Genomic DNA, 23,312 nt, shown 5'->3' on the forward strand with positions numbered 1-23,312 from the left:
CTTTTTCTTTTTTTTTTTTGGTCAGCTATAATCCAGGCAAAGGTTTTCCATTTGGTGAATTAATCCCCTGTCTCCTGCTTACAGCTAGCTAAGAAGGATACAGTATCACATTATATATTTACCAAAATACATGCTTCAATATGTGAACCAGAATTAACATTTTGGGTAGAAAAATCCATTTTGTCTCAATCATTTCATGGAAACACCTGAGAAATTGCTTTTCTGAAAGCTGCTGGGAAACCTCCAGAGTGATCTATTAAACCAGAAATGTGAATCTATTTATAGTTGACAAGCAAATACGTCTCAGGCATGTTCTCATAGTTTCAAGCTACTCTGACTAGTCCTCACAGCAGAAGAGGGAAAAAAAAGTACTTTTCTGAAGGTAACCCTAATTTTTTTCCCACATTCGGCATACGTGAAGGAATTTAGGGGAAATTTTGCATTGAGTGAAACCCATTTATAAATTTTTCTTATGAAAATATTATAACAGTTGCAGCAATCGTGAGGACAGGAAGTGCTCAATCTTTGTTGAGGAAATGCTCAATCTTTGTTCAAGGCATTGGTTGTGAGAATTAGAAGTGAGAGCTGCTGAGGTCTGTGGTGTAGGACGAGTAGCCTGAAGAAATCCTGTTAAAAAGAGAGACTTACACATTTCAGTGTAAGTTTAAGGCCACAAGTAGATAATGGCCTTTCAGGGGGAAAAAAAAATCCACCAAAGAAGTGGATTGCTTTGCCTGCCAGGAGACAGAATGTTTTAACAGCTCTCAGGAGAGCAATACTGGCTCAGCAGTGGTTTGATTGATCTGTAACTGGATAGGCACTAACTTGAAGAAAGTGTTCTAGAAATATGTGGAAGTTATGGTTTCTCTATTGGACTGCCTTGAAAATTTAACTGTCCCCACAGGTGCTGTATAATCTGTGAAAATGTAGTGACTCATGAGCTTTTGGTGGTGGGTGATGAAGGGTGATGGTGATATGTTGAAAGAAATCACAGTTCTCTTTTTTTGGTCAGGAATGGCAGCTTGGTTTGATGCATACTAGCCAATATTTATTGAGGGCTCAGCCTGTACCAAACACTATCTCAGAACTTAAATGTATTTGCTTATGAGGGATGTACTTTTTAATGTATATTTATTTTTACTTATTTGGCTGCTACAGGTCTTAGTTGTGGTATGTGGGTTCTAGTTCCCTGACCAGGGATCAAACCTGAGCCCACTGCCTTGGGAGCTCAGAGTCTTAGCCACCAGGCCACCAGGTACTTTCACCACCCAGATAGATAAGGAAATTGAGACAAAGAGAGGTTAAGCAACGTGCCCATGGTCACACAGTTAATTAGTGATAGAGTAAGATTTCAGTCCGGATAGTTTAACTCCAGAGCACATGCTCTTTTTCTGTTTTGCTACACAGCCTCCAAAGGCATAACCTTAACCAGGAGGAGGCATTTGTAGGCTTATATCATTCAAATTACTTTGAAGAAAGGCAGTGTCTTAGCAAAAAGGTTGAGTGAAGAACTGGATTATTTTCTGGTGAATTTAGTCAACCCTATTTGGCAACCCATATATTTTGAAAAAGTCAGGTTGCGATGATGGATGGTGTCTAAGTTCTCAATTACTGGGGTTTTTTCCCCACCCATTTTCCTAAATTCTTCATTTTATTGTATCGATTGGGTTTGTACCAACTAAAAAGAACCAGAAGTGCGGTGATGTAAATGAAGTCGCCTGGATCTGACTTTGAGAGTGTTTCTCTTTGCTCATGTGAATTTATCGGATTTTTGAGGGTCAGAGACTTGTGCATAATCAGGGGCCATAGTTCAAAGCGGGACTTCATGGGAGCCTAGGATGCTCGCTTTCTGGAACAGAGCTCTTTCCACAATGGTGCCCTGTGAACTGAAGAAGCTGAAAAGTAACAGTGCTGGTGATAAGGCGTCTGCTGACAGAGGCAGACTCCAGTGGTGAAACTGTCCTGTTGGGAGTCTCCGGGGCCTTTCAGCCATTCCTCTGGGGAGGAATATGTTTGCCTCGGGTTTACTCTCTGCTACAATAGATGCCTGACAATGAGGTGGCTGGGGCTGGTTCTGATGGTGATAAAGACAAGCTGGCAACCAAAATGAGAATAACCCAGATTTATAGCTTGAAAACCTTACCCCAACCCACAGTGCAAAACAGGAGACTATCAGCTGCCAAATGCCTAGGGACTCAAGGGATTTGATATCTCCTGAAATTAGACCAATTTCTTCTTCTTGTATCTTGAAGAGATCATGATACTGTAATCCTACCTTTGACAGTTGGGGAATAATTCAAGTGTAATTAAAGTCACAGGAAAAGTATTCTATCTCTAAAAATTAATTTAAAACATCACAACCCGAAAGACTGAAAGTGTTTCATGTTTCTAAGTATATAAATATTTATTGACTAAATGAATGAGTGTTTGCTCTAGCCAGTACTTTACATCCCTGGCTAATCTTTATTTTTATGTGAAATAAAAATTTAAAATTATGCTCAAAACACTTCTTTTAAGTTACTTAACTAACATTTAATGGAAGAACTGCCAGTTAGTATTATTTGCATAATAGTTTTTGGACTGCTTCGTACAATTTCTTTAAAGTCTTGACTAGCTTTTTGTTAATAGTGAGAGGACACGACTCATGCCTTAAGGTTTACATGCATCTAATATTCTGTGCAATTAAGTTTCTGCTTTTCTATTCAGCTCACCTTGTTAGATGGGGATAAAACTATCTTGTACCAAATTAATGGGAATATTGCAGAACCAATGACGAAATGCCCAAAGTGCTTGGATAATCTTACTTGTGTGCCTGGCGATTATTATATTAATTAAAATGTCTTTTGTGAGCAGCACATAAATGGGTTTTTAGTCTTTGAAATAAGTTGATTTTCAAATTGATAATGTAGTTAAATTCAGCTTCATTTTGAAATGTATTTTAGAGTAGAAAAACATTGGAACTTCCCCCCACTAAGAGTAACTGTGACTCCTTAGAGAGATGGTTGATTCTGGATCTGGGTCAGGAAAAGCACCGGTGAGCTTGGGACTTTCTGTTTTGGCCGAAGGAGAGGAAGCTCTCAGAGACTTCTGAGGACATGCTACGGGGACACAGCAGCAGTCCCAAAGGGCACTCACCGCCTAAGATGGGACAAGCTGAGTAGCCAAAAGAGAATAATAACTACAATTGGTTAAAAAATCTGGAAAATATAAAAACCTGTGAGTAATAAAGATAATGAAAATAAGAGAGTGAAAGGGAAAAAAAGATCTCAAAACTCATTTGTCACCTTTGGAAGTCATGGCTGCACCAGACAGATACTCTGAAGATCATTTAAGGATAGAATTAAGAATTTATCCTACCTTTAGTTTCTGACATAAATTGTATTTTAGAGGCCTGAATTACCTGAGTTGATGGAGAATGATTATTTTTTATTTTCCTTTATAGCGTATTCCAAGATGCTGAATATAATTCCCTGTGCTATACAGGAGGACCTTAATGCTTATTTTATTTGTAGTACTGTGTATCTGCTAATCTCAAACTCCTAATTTATCAGTCCTCCCACCCACTTTCCCCTTTGGTAAACATAAGTTTGTTTGCAATGTCTGTGAGTTTGTTTCCATTTTATAAGTAAGTTCATTTATATCAGTTTTAAGATTCCACATGAGAGTGATATCACAATATTTGTCTTTTTCTGTCTGACTTCCTTCACATAGTATGATAATCTCTAGGTTCATCCATATTGCTGCAAATGGCACTTTTCATTCTTTTTTATGACCAAGTAATATTCCATTTTATCTGTATATCTATATACCTCATCTTCTTTATTCATCTATTGATGGATATTTAGATTGTTTCCATGTCCTGACTATTGTAAATAGTGCTGCCATAAACATTGGGGTGTATGCATCTTTTCGAATTAGAGTGTTCTCTGGATATATGTCCAGGAGTGGGATTGCCAGATCATATGGCAACTCTATTTTTAGTTTTTTAAGGGGCCTTCATACTGTTTTCCATAGTGGCTTCACTAGCCTACTTTCCCACCAACAACAGTGTCAGAAGGTTCCCTTTTCTCCACACACTCTCTAGCATTTGTTATTTGTAGATCTTTTAATGATGGCCATTCTAATTGCTGTGTGGTGATACCTGCTTGTAGTCTTGATTTGCATTTCTCTAATAATTTGTTGATGTTCAGTTGCTCAGTTGGTTCCAACTCTTTGCAACCCATTGGACTACAGCATGCCAGGCCTTCCTGTCCTTCACCATCTCCTGGAGCCTGGTCAAACTTATGTCCATTGAGTCAGTGACGCCATCCAAGCATCTTGTCCTCCGTCGTCCCATTCTCCCCCTGCCTTCAGTCTTTCCCAGCATCAGGGTCTTTTCTAATGAGCTGGCTCTTTCCATCATGTGGCCAAAGTATTGGAGTTTCAGCTTCGGTTCTTCCAATGAATATTCAAGATTGATTTTCTTTAGGATTGACTGGCTTGATCTCCTTGTAGTCCAAGGGACTCTCAAGAATCTTCTCCAACACCACAGTTCAAAAGCATCAATTCTTTGGTGTTCAGCCTTCTTTATGGTCCAACTCTCACATCTATATATGACTACTGGAAAAATCATAACTTTGACTATATGGACCTTTGTTGGCAAAGTAATGTCTCTGCTTTTTTAATATGCTGTCTAGTTTGGTCATAGCTTTTCTTCTAAGGAGCAAGTGTCTTTTAAGTTCATGGCTGCAGTCACCATCTGCACTGATTCTGGAGCCCAAGAAAATAGTCTGTTACTGTTTCCATTGTTTCCCCATCTATTTGCCATGAAGTGATGGGACCAGATGCCATGATCTTCATTTTTTGAATGTTGAGTTTTAAGCCAGCTTTTTCACTATCCTCTTTCAATTTCATCAAGAGGCTTGTTTGTTTCCCTTCATTTTCAGCCATTAGGCTGGTGTCATCCGCATATTGGAGGTTATTGATATTTCTCATCTGCATATTTGAGATTATTGATATTTTCCCCAGCTATCTTGATCCCAGCTTGAGCTTCATCCAGTATGGCATTTCACATGATGTACTCTGAATAAAAGTTAAGTAAGCAGGGTGACAATATACAGCCTTGACATACTCCTTTCTCAGTTTGAACCAGTTCGGTTCTAACTGTTGCTTCTTGACCTGAATACAGGTTTCTCAGGAAGCAGGTCAGGTGGTCTGGTATTCCCATCTCTTAAGAATTTTCCACAATTTGTTGTGATCCACACAGTCAAAGGCTTTAGTGTAGTCAAGGAAGCAGTAGAGTTTTTCTGAAATTCACTTGCTTTTTCTATGATCAAATGGATTGTTGGCAATTTGATCTCTGGTTCCTCTGCCTTTTCTAAATCCAGCTTAATCATCTGGAAGGTCTTGGTTCACATACTGTTGAAGCCTAGCTTGGAGAATTTTGAGCATTACTTGTTAGCATTTGAGATGAGTGCAATTACGTGGTAGTTTGAGCATTCTTTGGCATTGCCTTTCTTTGAAATTGGAATGAAAGCTGACCTTTTCCAGTCCTGTGGCCACTGCTTTTTCCAAATTTGTTGGCATACTGAGTGCAGCACTTTAACAGCATCATCTTTTAAGATTTGAAATAACTCAGCTGGAACTCCATCACCTTCACTAGCTTTGTTCATAGTAATGCTTCCTAAAGCCCACTTGACTTTGCACTCCAGGATGTCTGGCTCTAGGTGAATGATCACACCATTGTGCTTATCTGGGTCATTAAGATCTTTTTTTGTATAGTTCTTTTATGTATTCTTGCCACCTCTTCTTGATATCTTCTCCTTCTGTTAGGTCCATATCATTTCTGTCCTTTATTGTGCCCATCTTTGCATGAGACGTTCCCTTGGTATCTTGAATTTTCTTGAAGAGATCTCTAGTCTTTCCCATTCTATTGTTTTCTTCTATTTGCATTGATCACTTAGGAAGGCTTTTTTATATCTCCTTGCTATTCTTGGAAACTCTGTATTCAGGATGGGTATATCTTTCCTTTTCTCCTTTGCCTTTAGCTTCTCTTCTTTTCTCAGCTTTTGTAAGGCCTCCTCAGACAACCATTTTGCTTTTTTGCATTTCTTCATCTTGGGGATGGTTTTGATCCCTGCCTCCTATAAAATATCACGAACCTCTGCCTATAGTTCTTCAGGCACTCTGTCCATCAGGTCTAATCCCTTGAATCTATTTGTCACTTCCACTGTATAGTCATAAGGGATTTGATTTAGGTCACACCTGAATGGTCCAGTGGTTTTTCCTACTTTCTTCAGTTTCAGTCTGAATTTGGCAATAAGGCGTTCATAATCTGAGCCACAGTCAGCTCCTGGTCTTATTTTTGCTGACTGTACAGAGCTTCTCGATCTTTGGCTGCAAAGAATATAATCAAGCTGATTTTAGTATTGACCATCTGGTGATGTCCATATATAGAGTTGTTCCTTGTGTTGTTGGAAAAGGGTGTTTGCTATGACCAGTTTGTTCTCTTGGCAAAACTATGTTAGCCTTTGCCCTGCTTCATTTAGTACTTCAAAACCAAACTTGCCTGTTACTCCAGGTATCTCTTGACTTCTTACTTTGCATTCCAATCCCCTATGATGAAAAAGGACATCTTTTTTTTGGTGTTAGTTCTAGAAGGTCATGTAGGTCTTCATAGAATCATTCATCTTCAGCTTCTTTGGCATTAGTGGATTACTGTGATATTGAATGGTTTGCCTTGGAAATGAACAGAGATCATTCTGTCATTTTTGAGAGTGCACCCAAGTGCTGCATTTCAGACTCTTTTGTTGACTATGAGGGCTATTCCATTGCTTCTAAGGGATTCTTGCCCACAGTACTATATGTAATTGTCATCTGAATTAAATTCACCCATTCCAGTCCATTTTAGTTCACTGATTCCTAGAATGTCTATGTTCACTCTGCCGTCTCCTGCTTGACCACTCCCAACTTACCTTGATTCATGGACCTAACTTTCCAAGTTCTTATGCAATATTGTTTTTTACAGCATCAGATTTTACTTCCATCACCAGACACATCCACAACTGTTCATAGTTTTTGCTTTGGCTCAGCCTCTTCATTACTTCTGGAATTAGTAATGTTGATCATCTTTTCATGTGCCCATCGACCATCTGGATTTTTTTGTTGTGGACTATTTATTTGTTTATGACTATTCAGGTCAGGTCTTCTGCCCATTTTCAATTAGACTATAGGGTTTTTTGGTTTTTTTTTTTTTTGGTTGATGAGTTGTATGAGTTTGTTGTATACTTTGGAAACTAAGCCCTTGTCAGTTACACCATTTTCAAAAATTTTCTCCCAGCCCATAGGTTGTCATTTCATTTTGTTTATGGTTTCTTTTGCTGTGCAAAAGCTTGTAAGTTTGTTTAGGCCCTATTTGTTTATTTTTGCTTTAATCTTTATTGCCTTGGGAGATTGACCTAAGAAAATAATGGTATGATTTACATCAGAGAATGTTTTGCCTGTTTTCTCTTCTAGTTTTATGGTGTCATGTCTTTAAGCCATTTTGAGTTCATTTTTGTCTATGGTGTGAGGATGTGTCCTAATGTCATTGATTTACACTTTGCTGTTCAGCTTTCCCAGCACCACTTGCTGAAGAAACTGTCTTTTCTCCATTGTATATTCTTACCTCCTTTGTCAAATATTAATTTACTGTAGGTGTGCAGGTTTATTGCTGGGCCCTCTATGCTATTCCATTGGTCCATATATCATTTTTTGTGCCAATGCTAAACTGTTTTTATTACTGTGGCTTTGTGTTATTGTGTGAAATCTGGAGGATTAAGCCTCTAGCTATTTTTTTTCCCTAAGGATTGCTTTGGCAAGTCTGGGTCTTTAGTGGTTCCATATACATTTTAGGATTACTTGCTCTATTTGTGTGAAAAATGTCATGGGCAATTTAATAGAGATCACATTAAACATGTTGATTGCTTTGGGTACCATGGCCACTTTAACAATATTAATTCTTTCAATCCAGGAACATGGATATCTTTCCATTTCTTTGAATCATTTTCAGTTTCCTTATCAATGTTTAATAGTTCTCAGTGTATTAATCTTTCCCTTCCTTGATCAGGTTTATTCCTAAGTGTTTTTTTTTGGATGTAATTCTAAAAGGGATTGTTTTTAGTTCCCCTTTCTGATGTTTCATTGCTAGTGTAAAGAAATGCAAGAGATTTCTATGTGTTAATCCTGTGTCTTGCTATGTTGCTGAATTCATTTATCAGTTCTAGTGGCTTTCGTGTGGAGTCTTTAAGGTTTTCTATATATAGTATCATATCATCTGCATACAGTGACAATTTTACTCTTCCCTTCCAATTTATCTTTTTAAATTTTTATTGAAGTATAATAAATTTGCAATGTTTTAATTTCAGCTATAGAGCAAAGTGACTCAATTATTCATATGTATGCATTTTTTTGGTATTCTTTTCCATCGTGGTTTATCCAGGATACTCAATATGGTTCCATGTGCTGTACAGTAGGACATTCTTGTTTATCCATTCTATGTACAATAGTTTGCATTTACTAACCCCAAATTTCCAGTCCACTTTTCTCCAACCCTCACTCCCCCTTAGCAGCCACAATTCTGTTCTGTACGTCTGTGAGTCTGCTGCTGTTTCATAGATAAGCTCATTTGTGTTGTATTTTAGCTTTCACATAAGTGATACCATATGATACTTGTCTTTCTCTTCCTCCTTACTTCACTTGGTATGATCATCTCAAGGTCCATCCATGTAGATAAAAATGGTATTTCGTTCTTTTTTATGGCTGAGTAATTTTCCATTGTGTGTGTGCTGTGCTGTGCTGTGCTTAGTCACTCGGTCATGTCCAACTGTTTGTGACCCCACGGACTGTAGCCCGCCAGGCTCCCCTGTCCACTGGGAGTTCTCCAGGCAAGAGTACTGGAGTGGGTTGCCATGCACTCCTCCAGGGGATCTTCCCAACTCAGGGATCAAACCCAGGTCTCCCGCATTGCAGGTGTATTCTTTACCATCTGAGCCACCGGGGAAGCCCAAGAGGGTGGGTGGCCTATACCTTTTCCAGGGGATTTCCCAACCCAGGAATCAAACTGGGGTCTCCTGCATTGCAGGTAGATTCTTTGCCAGCTGAGCTACCAGGGAATCCCTGTGTGTATGTGTATGTATATGTACATATATGTGTGTGTGTGTATATATATATATATATATATGTATACACATATATATATAACATCTTATTTATCCATTCATCTCTCAAGAGATACTTAGATTATTTCTGTGTCTTGGGCATATATTGTCAATAGTGATACTATGAACATAGGGATGCATGTATCTTTTTGAATTAGAGTTTTGTCCAGATATATGCCTGGGAGCGGGATTATTGGGTCCTGTGGTAACTCTACTGTTAGTTTTTTAAGGAGACTGCATACTGTTCTCCATAGTGGCTAGACCAATTTACATTCCTGCTAAGTGTAGGAGGGTTTGATGGCCATTCTGACTGATGTGAGGTGATACTTTATTGTAAGTTTGATTCTCTAGTAATTAACAATGTTGAGCATCTTTTCTTGTGCTTATTGTCCATCTATATGTCTTAGTTCAGTATTCTTTTTTTGGAAGGTATATACTTTTATTTTAACCATTGTGTTACCAGTTGTAACATTATTTATATTGGATTCTGAATACAAAACGTCCCTGTGGTAGAAATCTTAACTTCTTATGCCTGGTGCAGTATAATTGTCAAGTGGTACTGTCTACCAAAAAAAATACAATAAAAATTGAAATATGAAAAAAAAAATCTGATAATGGCAATCCTTCACTAAACTTCATTGTGATAAAATTAGTATCAAATTAATCCATTTTTGATTGCTTAAAAAATTCTCAAACTTTTTCAGCAGTAGTACTTAGTGTTGTCAAATATCATAAGACTTCTTAGGCCATAACCAGTTTTGCACTTCAAATATTTCAATAAGAAATATGTAGGGAAACAAAGTGCTTTTTGTTATTGTAATTTTGTTTATTCTGCTTCCATGTAATATGTACCACATAAAATTGTGGTAGTTGTAATCTGTAGAAATTGCCATAATGTGTGTGACATTTAATTTCTGTTCATGAGCAGCCAGTTAGCACAAGGATCCTTTATTTTATTTTTGTGTAATGAACAATTTGAAGATTCCTTTTTATCTTTATCAAAAATAATTGAATTTATACTTCTACTAAAATAGAAAGATGGATACAAAAACTAAACCAGAGAAGAGTGGATACAATTCTATCTTTGTACAATGAAAGCCATATGGCTTTTTCAGTGAGGGTGAGCAAAAGCACAGTTTTAGAGTTTCACATAGGAAAACCACATTGGGTCAAGTATACCTGACTGACTTTATTTATTTTCTCTGTCCTTTTATCCTTGATTTTTATTTTATATTGGAGCATATTTGATTAACCATGTTGTGTTTTAGGTGTACAGCAAAGTGATTCGGTTATACATATACCAGTATCTATTCTTTTTCAAAATCTTTTCCCATCTAGGTTATTACAGAATATTGAGTAGAGTTCCCTGTTCTATACAGTAGGTCCTCAATGGTTATCTATTTTACATATATTAAGTTGAAGAGAAGTGATGATGGTGGGTACCCTTGTGTTGTTTCAGATTTCAGCAGAAAGCCTTTTAGCTTTTCATGGTTGAGTATTATATTGGCTGTGGGCTTGTTATAAATGGCTTTTATTATGTTGAGATGTGCTTCCTCTATACCCACTTTGGTAGCAGGTTTTTTTTTTTTATCATGAATCAACGTTGAATTTTGTCAAATGCTTTTTCTGCATCTATTAGGATGATCATATGGCTTTTGTCGTTTCTTTTGTTGATGTGGTGTATCATGTTGATTTTGCATATGTTGAACCATCCTTGTGAGCTTGGAATGAATCCCATTTGGTTATAGCATATAATCTTTTTTATGTGTTGGATTTGGTTTGCTAGCATTTGAAAATTTTTGTGTCTATATCCATCAAAGATACTGACCTTTAATTTCAGTTTTTGCTATCTTTGTCTGGTTTTGGAATCAAGGTGATGGTGACTTCATACAATGTATTTGGGAGTATTCCCACTTCTTCAATATTTTGAGTTTGAGACTGATAGGTAAAAGTTTTTCTTTGTATGTTTGGTAGAATTTGCCTCTGAAGCCATCTAGATTTGGATTTTTCTTTGTAGAGGGTTTGTTTTCTCTTGTTTTATTTTATTTTTCTAAATTACAGATCGTAAGAATTGGCCTGCAATGTGGGAGACCTGGGTTCCATCCTTGGGTTGGGAAGATCCCCTGGAGAAGGGAAAGGCTACCCACTCCAGTATTCTGGCCTGGAGAACTCCATGGACTGTATAGTCCATGGGGTCGTTGGACACGACTGAGCAACTTTCACTTTTCACACATTTTACTTCTAGTGATCAGCCTGTTCTAATATTTTCTTGATTCAGCTTTGGTGTTTGGTATGTTTCTAGAAAGTTGTCCATTTCATCTAGGTTGTAGAATTTGCTGGTATATAATTATTCATAGTATTCTTTTTTAAAAATTTTTTGGTATTGGTTGATATTTCTCTTTCATTTCTTATTTATTTGTATTCTCTCTTTTCCTTATGGTGAACCTGGCCAGGGGGTCACCCTGTCAAAGAACCAACTCTTGATTTTTATTGACTTTCTTCTATTTTGTTTCCTGTCTGATCTTTATTATTTCCTTCCTCCTACTGACTTTAGATTTTGTTTGTTCTTCTTTTCTAATCATTTTAGGTGGTAGGTTAGCTTGTTGATGAGATTTTTCTTGCTTTCTGAGGAAGGCCTGTAATGCTGTGAACTTCCCTATAGAAACTGCTTTTGTGCATCCCATAGATTTTTTATGGATGTGTTTTGCCATTTGTGTCAAGGTATTTTTTAATTTCCTTTTTGATTTCTTCACTGATCCATGAGTTTTTTGGTAACATATTGCTTAGTCTCCATGTAATTGTTTTTTTTTTTTTTTTTTAATTTCATGCTGTTGTGGTCAGAGAAGATACTTGAAATAATTCCTATACTCTTAAATTTGTTGTCATTTGTGCCCTAGTATGTGGTTGAAAAGTGAAAGTGTTAATCGCTTAGTTGTGTCCTACTCTTTGAGACCCCATGGACTGTAGCCCACAAGGCTCCTCTGTTAATGGGATTTCCCAAGTAAGAGTACTGGAGTGGGTTGCCATTCCCTTCTCCAGGGGATCTTCTCGACCCAGGGATCAAACCCAGGTCTCCTGTGTTGTATGTGGTTAGTCCTAGAGAATGTTCAATGTGCATTTGAAAAGAATATGTATTCTGATTTTTAGCATGCAATATCCTAAAAATATCAATTTAGTCCAGCTGTTCTATTGTATTATTTAGGATCTCTGTTGTCTTTCTTATTTTCTGTCTAGAAGATCTGCGCATTGATGTGAGTGCTGTGTTAAAGTTTCCTACTATTATTGTAGTTCCATCAACTTCTCCTTTTATGTCTGTCAGTATTTGTTTTATGTATTGGGGGCTCCTATATTAGGTACGTATCCCTGGAGAAGGGCATGGCAACCTCCTTCAGTATCCTTGCCTGGAGAATCCCATGGACAGAGGAGCCTGCCGGGCTGGGGTCCATGGGGGCACACAACTGAAGTGACTTAGTGCGCATGCACACACACACACACACACACACACACACACACAAGGTGCATGCATATTGATTGATAAGTGTAAAATCCTCTTCTTGTATTTATCCTTTTATCATTTTGTAGTGTCCTTTATCTTTCTTTATGGCCTCTGTTTAAAGTCTATTTTGTCTGCTTTGCATATTGCAACCCCTGCTTTCTCATCATTTCTGTTTGCATGAAATATCTTTTCCCATCTCCTCACTTTTAATCTATGTGTGTCTTTTGCCTTAAAGTAGGTCTCTTGTAGGCAGCATGTTATATATAGGCTCTCATCTTTTTATCCAGTCTGCCACTCTGTCTTTTGATTGGAGCATTAATCCATTGACATTTAAGGTAACTATTGATAAATATGCATTTGTTGCCATTTTAAACCTTGTTTTCCAGTTGATTCTATATTTCTTCTTCTTTTCATTTTTGTAGTTTGATTTTATTTTATTCTTAGGTTCTCTTTTTGGCTTTTGTGAATCTATTGTATGTTTTCAATTTGTGGCTACCCTGTTTTTTAAGCATATGAACTCCTTCCTGTATCTTCTTACCTTAGACTGATAGTCATAAGGCTCAAACACATTCTAAAACAAGAATCTACATTTTGTTACTCTCCTCCTCCATATTTTATGATTTTGATGTCCTCTTTTATATCTTCATGTTTATCCTTTTGCTGTTCCTTGTGTTTATCTTCACTTTCACAAATAGATTATTTTTTCCTTTTAAATCTATATACTGGCTTAAGTGATTTACTTTCTAATTGTGATTTCCTTTTTCCTATATCATCTTCTTTTCTATTTAGAAAAGCTATTTCAATATTTCTTTAAGGATAAATTTAGTATTGCTATATAGTCTTTTAGTTTTTGCTTATCTGAGAAATTCTTTATCTTTCCTTCTATTCTAAATGATTATCTTGCTGGGTAGAGGAGTCTAGATTGCATATATTCCCTTTTCAAGAATTTGAATATATCTTGCCCTTCCCTTCTGGCCTGCAGTGTTTCTGTAGAGAAATCAGGTGATAGCCATATGGGGATTCCCTTGTAATTGACTGTCTGCTTTTCTCTGCTGTCCTTAGAATCCTTTCTTTAACTTACTATTTTTATTATAATGTGTCTTGATGTGGTCTGTTTGGGTTCGTCTTGTTACCCTCTGTACTTCCTGTATCTGGATATCTGTCTCCTTTAGGTTTGGGAAGTTTTCAGCCAGATTTCTTCAAATACATTTTCAAACACCTTTTATCTTTCTTATCCTTCTAAAATCTTTATTACGTGTAAATTGGTAGGCTTTATATTATCCAATAGGTCTCTCTTATATTGCTTTCATTTTTTCATTTGGCTTTCTGTCTGCTGTTCTGATTGGGTGATTTCCATTATTCTATCTTCCAAATCACTTACCCATCCTTGCGCATTATTCATTCTGCTATTCACTACCTTCAGCTCAGCTTTCATGTCAGCAAATGAATTTTCTAATTTTTCTTGGCTCCTCCTTCTAGCTTCTTTTTACAGTAATCTGCATTTATGTTGATAGTCTTTCTTAATTCCTTCAGTATTTTCATTACCTCCTTTTTGAACTCAGTGTCTATTAGACTGAAGAGGTCTGTTTCATTGTTTGTTCCTTCGGGGGAATTCTCTAGGTCTCTTAACAGAGAGAGGTTCCTCTACTTCTTCATTCTCCTTGTATTTCTCTTGCTCTGTGACTTTAGGGGAATTAATTATCCACTGTAGTCTTGGAAGGCTGTTTATACGTGGGAGCGTCCCCGTGTAACTTGTGAGGATTTAGTATTTTGGGGGCAAGGGCTGCTTTTAGTTTGGATGCCTGCTGCCTCCTGTCTTAGTGTGAGCTGGCTATTATCCCCTCGATAAGGCATGTGCAAGCATCAGAGCCTATGCACGCTCCCAGAGCCCGCGCTGGGTAGGATCTGTGATTGGTGCCAGCTTGGGGATCCTTAAGTGGCGGCGGCAGCCTGGGCATGCTCCTGGGAAGGTGGGGGCAGTGACTGGAGCGCGCTATGGTCTCTCAAAGGCGGCTGCCTGTGCCTGCCTCCGGAGCCCATGAGGGCAGCGGTGGCTCATGCCCGCTCCTGGTGATCTCCTATTGCCTGAGAGCATGCGCATGGGGAAAGAAGCTTCTATGACAGTACCACCTCTCTCCTCGTGTGCCCGCTAACACTAGCACTTTGCCTCTCTGGCACGCCCAATGTTCTTTCACATACACCCTCAGTTGGCACACTCCAGCCCCTTCAGGCTGTCTCTGCAGAGCCAACCATGGTCCTTTTCCCAGGTCTGACCCCTAAATCCTGAGCTTCAGCATCCAGCCCCCACCTCCACTGGCAGACAAGCGACTCAGCCTGGAGAGTGCCGGGCAGTGGTCCCAACCGTCTGCTCAGGTCACTCTCTGATTTTCCTTCCTCAGACTGATTGCTGTGGTCCCCTCCAAGGCTCCAGAGCTCCACCTTCATCCAGGCTGATCTTCCCTCCAGCAAGGGGTGGGGGGAACTTTCCTCCTTCACGGCTCCCACGCTGGGGCACAGGTCCCATCCTGATTGCTTTTTCTCTTTTCTCTTGTCCTACCTCGTGATGTGGAGGTTTTCTTGCCCTTTCAGAAGTCTGAGGTTTTCTGCCAGCGTTCGGTAGACGTTCTGTAAGAATCATTCACGTGTAGATGTATTTTTTAGACGACGTGAGCTCCATGTCCCACTCCTCTACCATCTTCATTGCTCCCTTCTCTTCCAATTTGGCTACCTTTTATTTCTTTTTCTTCTTTGATTGCTGAATCTAGAAGTTCCAATACTACGCTGACTAGAAGTGCCCTAGTATGGACATCCTTGTCTTGCTCTGATTTCAGTGGAAAGGCTTTCAGTTTTTCACCATTGAGTATTAGGTTGGTTGCGGGTTTGGCATCAATAGCTTTCATTTTGGTGAGATGTTCCCTCTATACTCACTTTAATAAGGTTTTTAAATCTTGAATGGATGTTGAATTTTAAGAAGGGATTTTTTAAAGCAAATATTGTATTTATTATCTATGACTGAAAGATATATTCCTGATTTATTATCTCCATATTCAAAAAAAATTTCAAAGTAACAAAGTAAAAGTTTTATACACCATACAATCCTGGGTAGGGTTGGGCTCAGGGGACCAAATTCATTGTTCACAGGGTGGGCAGAACCCTCTGCTTCCAAACAATGTTTTGAGTTAGTTTAGATTTCAGCTCTGAGTCTTGGTCCCAGGCTTGAAATCACAGAAAGTTAGGGGCCGGAATTACTCAGCTATAGGGGTGACCTTCTAGTTCAGACATGAGGAGAGGGCTTCCTGGAAGGGACCAATGAAGCCTCTGCAGCAGAAATAGAAGACAAGGGCAGAGGGCCCGGGACTGAACCAGAGGGGCCCGGCGTGGAGCAGGGGAGGGTGAGACGCCCTCTCACCGTTTCCCTGCGTTTACCCGTGCATCTCCACTCAGTCGAACAGGGGCTGCATTAGAGCAGCAGCAGTTAGTAAATCTGATGTAAAAAAAAAGTTCTCATAGCCTCCAGAATTTAAGGACAGGGCCGAGGAGGATCCTTGATTGGACCCAGGAGAACCCAGGACGCCAGCATCTGCAAGCCCTTGATGATTGAGGTGGCCCAGCCAGTGGGCCCAGCTCCTGGAAGGCATGGTCACATTGTTTTACAGGGACAGCCATCAACTAGGTCTGACGGGCCCGCACGATGACACTGGATTGGGACATAGAGACTCCACATTGCTCAGGCCATAGGGACACAAGGCAGATGCCCTTCTTGATGTTGGTGAACGCATGCGTGATCCAAAAGGAGAAACTCTCTGCCACCAGATGGGAAAATGTTTATAAAAAAGTGATGCAGGATGGCATAGTTAGCATCTAAAAGTTTGATGACTAGCTGATACAGATGGTCACTGACTTGTTGTTCTGTCCAGCAGCGAGAGACACAAATCCAAATCTTTGCACTACCCAGGAGTTCTGGCCACTAACCCTCCTTCTTCAAGTCTTACATTTCTCCCTTGTACCAACACCTGTAGGCAAGGCAGTAGCTTGCCTCCCAAGAAGCTCCTGGCCTGACCCCCAGGTTTTCCCCCTCTTCCTCCTAGTCATTGCCACCATTTGGCATCATATGGCTACAGAAGCCTTCTTTGCCCATGGAGTTCTGGATGAATTTGCATCCATTGTTTCTGTACTCACAGAAGCAGCCCAGGATGCAGGGCCTGGGGTTGTTGTCCTGAGTGGGGTGGGGGCGGGGGGACAGACAAGTGTTGATGACGGGCCACAGCTTGGCGTGGTTATAGGGCAGGATGTTCAGCCACATGTCCTGGGTGTCCACTGGGGGCGCCAGTACCAGCATATCTGGCGGCATTGCCAGAGCAGCATGCTTGGCGGCAGGTAGCTCAGCATCCCACTCCAGTGTTCTTGCCTGGAGAATCCCAGGGATGGGGGAGCCTGGTGCGTGCTGTCTATGGGGTTGCACAGAGTCAGACACGACTGAAGTGACTTAGCAGCAGCAGCAGCAGCTCTTTTTAATCCCCCAGTGGAGTAGATGATTCAGGCAACTATTATCAAAATGGATGCCCAAAGGATTAGGTTGATTGAAAGGTTTATTGTTGGACACCACTTAGCAAATGAACAACTCTTTGTGACTCCATAGACTGTTCAGGTCAGTTCAGTCACTCAGTCGTGTCTGACTCTTTGTGACCCCAGGGACTGCAGCATGCCAGGCCTCCCTGTCCATCACCAACTCCAGGAGTTGACTCAAATTCATGTCCACTGAGTCAGTGATGTCATCCAACTGTCTCATCCTGTCTCCCCCTTCTCCTCCTGCCCTCAATCTTTCCCAGCATTAGTCTTTTCCAATGAGTTGGCCCTTTGCATCAGGTGGCCAAATGATTACAGCTTCAGCATCAGTCCTTCCAGTGAATATTCAGGGTTGACTTCCTCTAGGGCTGACTGGTTTGATCTCCTTGCTGTCCAAGAGACTCTCAAGAGTCTTCTCCATCACCACAGTTTGAAAGTATCAATTCTTCAGTGTTCAGCCTTCTTTATGGTCCAACTCTCATATCCATATCTGACCACTGGAAAAACCATAGCTTTGACTATACAAACCTTTGTCAGCAAAGTGATGTCTGCTTTTTAATGTGCTGTTTAGTTTTGTCATAGGTTTTTCTCCAAGGAATAAGTGTCTTTTAATTTAGGGAACTGTATATTTGAAAGATGTCAAAATACTAGCCTATAGTATAAGGGGGAAAGAGGACATTAATCTCAGCCTCTCCAAGAGTAGGATATGCAGGCATTGCATGCCTCCTTTGAGAAGCAGTATCACACATGTGTGCATGCTTGGCCGTGTCTGACTCTTTGCAACCCTGGGACCATGACCCACCAGGTTTCTCTGTTCATGGACTTTCCAGGCAAGAAAATTGGAGTAGGGTACCATTCCCTACTCCAGGGGATCTTCCGGACCCAGGGATCAAAACCACATCTCTTGTGTGTCCTACTTTGGCAGGTGGATTCCTTACCACTGTACCACCTGGGAAACCAATGACATATTCTTGCCAAAAATAGCTCGAATTGAATCAAACTTTAAGATTTTACTTTTCTAAGTAAGACAGAGAAGGAGAAATATTGTATGACTTCCCTTATATGTGGACTCAAACAAGAAATAATACAAATTAACTTACGAAACAGAAAGAGACTTAGAGACTCACAGACTTAGAGAATGAACTTAAGGTTTATGGGGGGAAAGATGGGGAGAAGGGATTGTTAGGGAATTTGGGATGGACATCTACACACTGCTATGTTTAAAATGTGTAACCAACAAGAATCGACTGTACAGCACATGGAACTCTGCTCAATGTTATGTGGCAGCCTAGATGGGAGGGGGAGAATGGATGCATGTATATGTACGGCTGAGTCCCCTCACTGTCCACCTGAAACCATCACAACATTGTTAATTGGCTCTACCCCAGTACAGCCGCAGCCCTGGGCTTCCCAGGAGGCACTCGTGGCAAACAGCCCACCTGCCAATGCAGGAAAAACAAGAGACTCAAGCTCAATCCCTGGGTTAGGTTAGATCCCCTGGAGTACAAACTGGTAACCCACTCTAGTAGTCTTGCCTGGAGAATCCTGTTGGCAGAGGAGCTTGAAGGGCTACAGTCCATGGGGCTGCAAAAGAGTTGGGCATAACTGAAGCAGCTTAGCACATACCCCAGTACAAAATAAAAAGTTAAAAAATTTGACTTCTCGCTGATAGGCAAAAAAATTTGACTTCTCGAGGGATAGATGAATAAGCTAAATGATGCCACAGTAGCAAACAGAAAAATCTAGAATGTTGGATTTTTCATAGGACCATTGACCCTGTTTCTTTATAAAGCACTCAGCATGAGAAAAAGCAAGGAGAAGCTCTCTGAACAAAGGCATTTTGGAGATAGCCAGGGATTTTGAAAAAATGGCTTGCATATTAGATGGTTATCAGAAATTATTAGTAATTTTTCTAAGTATCACAATATACTGTGGCTATGTAAACAAATACCTTTTCTTAAAGCAGTAATTCTTGAAATATTTAAGAATAAAATATCATAATGCCTGCAATTTGCCTTAAAACAAATATGGCAGATATGGCAGATGTTAATAAATGTTAAAAATCTAGGTGTTGAGAATATGGGAGCCTATTATATTATTCTATTTTTATATGTGTTTAAAAGTTCTTATAGTAAAAGGTATTGTGAATGGTTCAGTTCAGTCCAGTCACTCAGTTGTGTCTGACTCTTTGCGACCCCATGGACTGCAGCACACCAAGCCTCCCTGTCCATCACCAACTCCTGAAGTTTACTCAAACCCATGTCCATTGAGTCGGTGATGCCATCCAACCATCTCATCCTCTGTTGTCCCCTTCTCCTCCCATCTTCAATCTTTCCCAGCATCAGGGTGTTTTCAAATGAGTCAGTTCTTCACACCAGGTGGCCAAAGTATTGGAGTTTCAACTTCAGCATCAGTCCTTCCAATGAATATTCGAACTGATTTCCTTTAGGATGGACTGGTTGGATCTCCCTGCAGTCCAAGGGGCTCTCAAGAGTCTCCTCCAACACCACAGTTCAAAAGCATCAATTTTTCGGTGCTCAGCTTTCTTCACAGTCCAACTCTCACATCCATACATGACCACTGGAAAAACCATAGCCTTGACTAGACGGACCTTTGTTGATAAAGTAATGTCTCTGCTTTTTAATGTGCTGTCTAGGTTGGTCATAGCTTTTCTTCCAAGGAGCAAGTGTCTTTTAATTTCATGGCTGCAGTCACCATCTGCAGTAATTTTGGAGCCCAAGAAAACAAAGTGTCTCACTGTTTCCACTGTTTCCCCACTGTGAGTGGTTGGGCTCAATAAAATCTTTATGAGTTAAGCTCTAAGGAGCAGCCCAAAATACAGAAAAAATGAAAAATTCTTTTAAAAAATAAACATATATATGTAAATGTGGGATATTTTGATAAGAACCAAAATAGCTTTTCAGATATAGTAAGGATTTTTCTTGATAAACAAACAATTTTTATGTAACAAAAAAGAAAAAAGGACATGTAAACAGGTTCTAACATCCTATTTGTTAGGGATGCTGACTTTATTCTAGTTTCAGAGCTGTACATTGGATAAATCCACTAAGTAGAACTGCAATTTTGAAGAAAAACCATGCTGTTATAATTAAAATGCAGTTACTGTAAAATAATTGCAGATTAATACAGAAATGTAAAGTGCACAAAAATTCTAGACAAAGAGAACCCTTTTCAGTGGCATTATACATTATTATTATATTTAATGGCTATATAAATTAAATGAGGTTTAAATACTTCCCACAGTTCAAAGCCAAATCCATGGTCTAAAACCTCAAAATGCCTTTAATCTAGTTCAAATAGACAAATATGCCTCCTGGCACAGGGACAAGTCTTCTTCATAAGAATTCATTGCAGACACTTAAAAATGGAAGTTTTATTTGTGAGCTTAGAGGAATAAGTCTACATCTAATGATGCTTCTAGTGATCAATATTTCATTCACTACTTTTGAATGATAAGTACATGTTTAATTAGCTTAGAATTATATGTAAATTCCAGAGGTTTAGGGCCTTTTGAATATGATAATCCTTTGGGAGAGGTCTGTATTCCTGGAGTCAAGTTTCTTTTACTAGAAAGCTTCATGTAAAAGCACACATTTGTTATTGACAGACACACCCACCAGAGCCATGATACAGGAAGGCCATTCTGTTTGTGTTGTATTGAGAGCCCTGGCAACTTTTCACTGCATTATGCTGAAAACCTAATATTAAAGCTATGCATCACAAGAACTCACCTCTATCTCCTCAAGAATTCTTTTTGCTATGATATTCATGCTAGAAGTGAGCTGTGGAGCAAAATGATCTTTTAGGACAAGTTAGAATAGTATCTGGGCACAAATACGGGGTACTCAGATGAAAGATTTTTTTTTCTTCTTTCTCTCAAGGATCTTGGCTGATTAGGAATGGATATCAAAAGCAGCAAACAAAAAACAAACCATGACAGAAATGTCAGAAAAAACTTTACATTTACCCTCATTGACTTTTTTTTTTTTAACCTAGCATCTCATTCCATTTTAACCTGGAAGATATTTTTGTTGTTTGTAGAATTCATTATAATAGTAAGACAATGAAGTTATCTAGACAAACTTTAGGAGGATCACAGTGAGGAAAAAACAGAGGTTCATGTATTTGTGGACTTCCCTGGTAGCTCAGCTGATAAGGAATCCACCTGCAATGCAGGAGACCCTGGTTTGATTCCTGGGTTGGGAAGATCCGCTGGAGAAGGGATAGGCTACCTGCTACAGTATTCTTGGGTTTCTCTGGTGGCTCAGACAGTAAAGAATCTGCCTGCAGTGTGGGAGACCTGGGTTCAGTCCCTGGGTTGGGAAGACCCCCTGGAGGAGGACATGGCAACCCACTCCAGTATTCTTGCCTGGAGAATCCTCATGGACAAAGGAGCCTGGCGGGCTTCATACAGTCCATGGGTCACAAAGAGTCGGACACGACTGAGCGACTGAACTGAACGTTAGCTAGTATTTATTGAGCAGTTGCTATGTGGCAAGTACTATGCTAAGGTCTTACATGGATTATCTCGTTAATTCTTCACAATAACTTTGTGGTAGGTATCATTCTTATGCCCATTTCACAGATGAGGAAACTGAGGCACAGGGTAGTCAAATAACTATCTCCAGGCAGATGGCAGAGTTAGGCAACTTGATTCCAGAGCCTGTTTTCTGAAGTCCTAGGCAAGAACTTTTGCTAATCAAACCATGATATTGCATGAGATTTAAAAAATTTCCACTGGAAAAAGCAACTAATCTAGTGGCTCAAAACACAGTTCTGCCTCTTTGTAGGTATACAATGAAAAAGGACAAGGGCTTTCCCAGAGCACACAAACATTTACAAACACATACAGCACACAGAGGAGAAAGACAGAGATCTAAAATGCTGTTTACATCCACAGCTGCAACTAACATTTTTTTTTTCATCAGTTCAACAAATATTTAACTCCAAGGCACTGGAGTTGCCAGGAAGGACGGGAGAACTTGATTCTTTGTGCTATAAAGCAGCAGTCCCAACCTTTTGGGCACCAGGTACTGGTTTCATGAACACAATTTTTCCACTCGAGGATGATTCAAGTGTTACATTTATTGTGCACTTTAATTCTATTATTATTACATCAACTCTACCTCAGATCATCAGGCATTAGATCCTGGAGGTAGGGGACCACTGCTGTAAAGATTGTAATCTACTGAAGTCAGATTTTTCAACAGTCCACAAATAACAAATTATATATTTACGTGGTGATTAGGCATACAGGGTAGGAATGCACAGGCAGAGATATGAGAACTCAACACAGGTGCCCTGACCTCTACTTTCCAGGCAGATGAAATGTGCACATGAGAAGGCCATAAGTCAGGGATAAACAGAGAAAGTCTAAGAAATTGTCATGACTTTGTGCAGTTTGCCTGTTTAATTCAAAAGTTGATTTTCACTAGAAAGGAAAGGACTTGTTTAAGTATGTTTTCATTATTCAGTAGCTCAGTTCAGTTCAGTCAGTCAGTTGTGTCCAACTGTTTGCGACCCCATGGACTTTAGCATGCCAGGCTTCCCTGTCCTTCTCCCAGAGTTTGCTCAAAACTGATGCTCATTGAATCGGTGATGCCATCCAACTGTCTCATCCTCTCTCTCCCCCTTCTCCTCCTTGCCTTCAATCTTTCCCAGCATTAGACTCTTTTCCTGTGAGTTGCCTCTTTTCATCAGGTGGCCAAAGTATTGGAGTTTCAGCTTCAGTCCTTCCAATGATTATTCAGGGTTGATTTCCTTTAGGATTGATTGGTTTGATCTCCTTGTAGTCCAAGGGACTCTCACAATTCTAAAGCATCAATCCTTCGGTGCTCAGCCTTCTTCATGGTCCAACTCTCACATCTGTACGTGACTACTGGAAAAACCATGGCTTTGACTAGATGGACCTTTGTTGGCAAAGTAATGTCTCTGTTTTTAAATATGTTGTCTAGGTTTGTCATAGCTTTCTTCCAGGGAGCAAGCATCTTTTAATTTCATGGCTACAGTCACCATCCACAGTGATTTTGGAACCCAAGAAAATAAAGTCTGTC

Source organism: Cervus canadensis, chromosome 19 (assembly GCF_019320065.1).
Source record: "Cervus canadensis isolate Bull #8, Minnesota chromosome 19, ASM1932006v1, whole genome shotgun sequence".
Taxonomy (NCBI): Eukaryota; Metazoa; Chordata; class Mammalia; order Artiodactyla; family Cervidae; genus Cervus; species Cervus canadensis.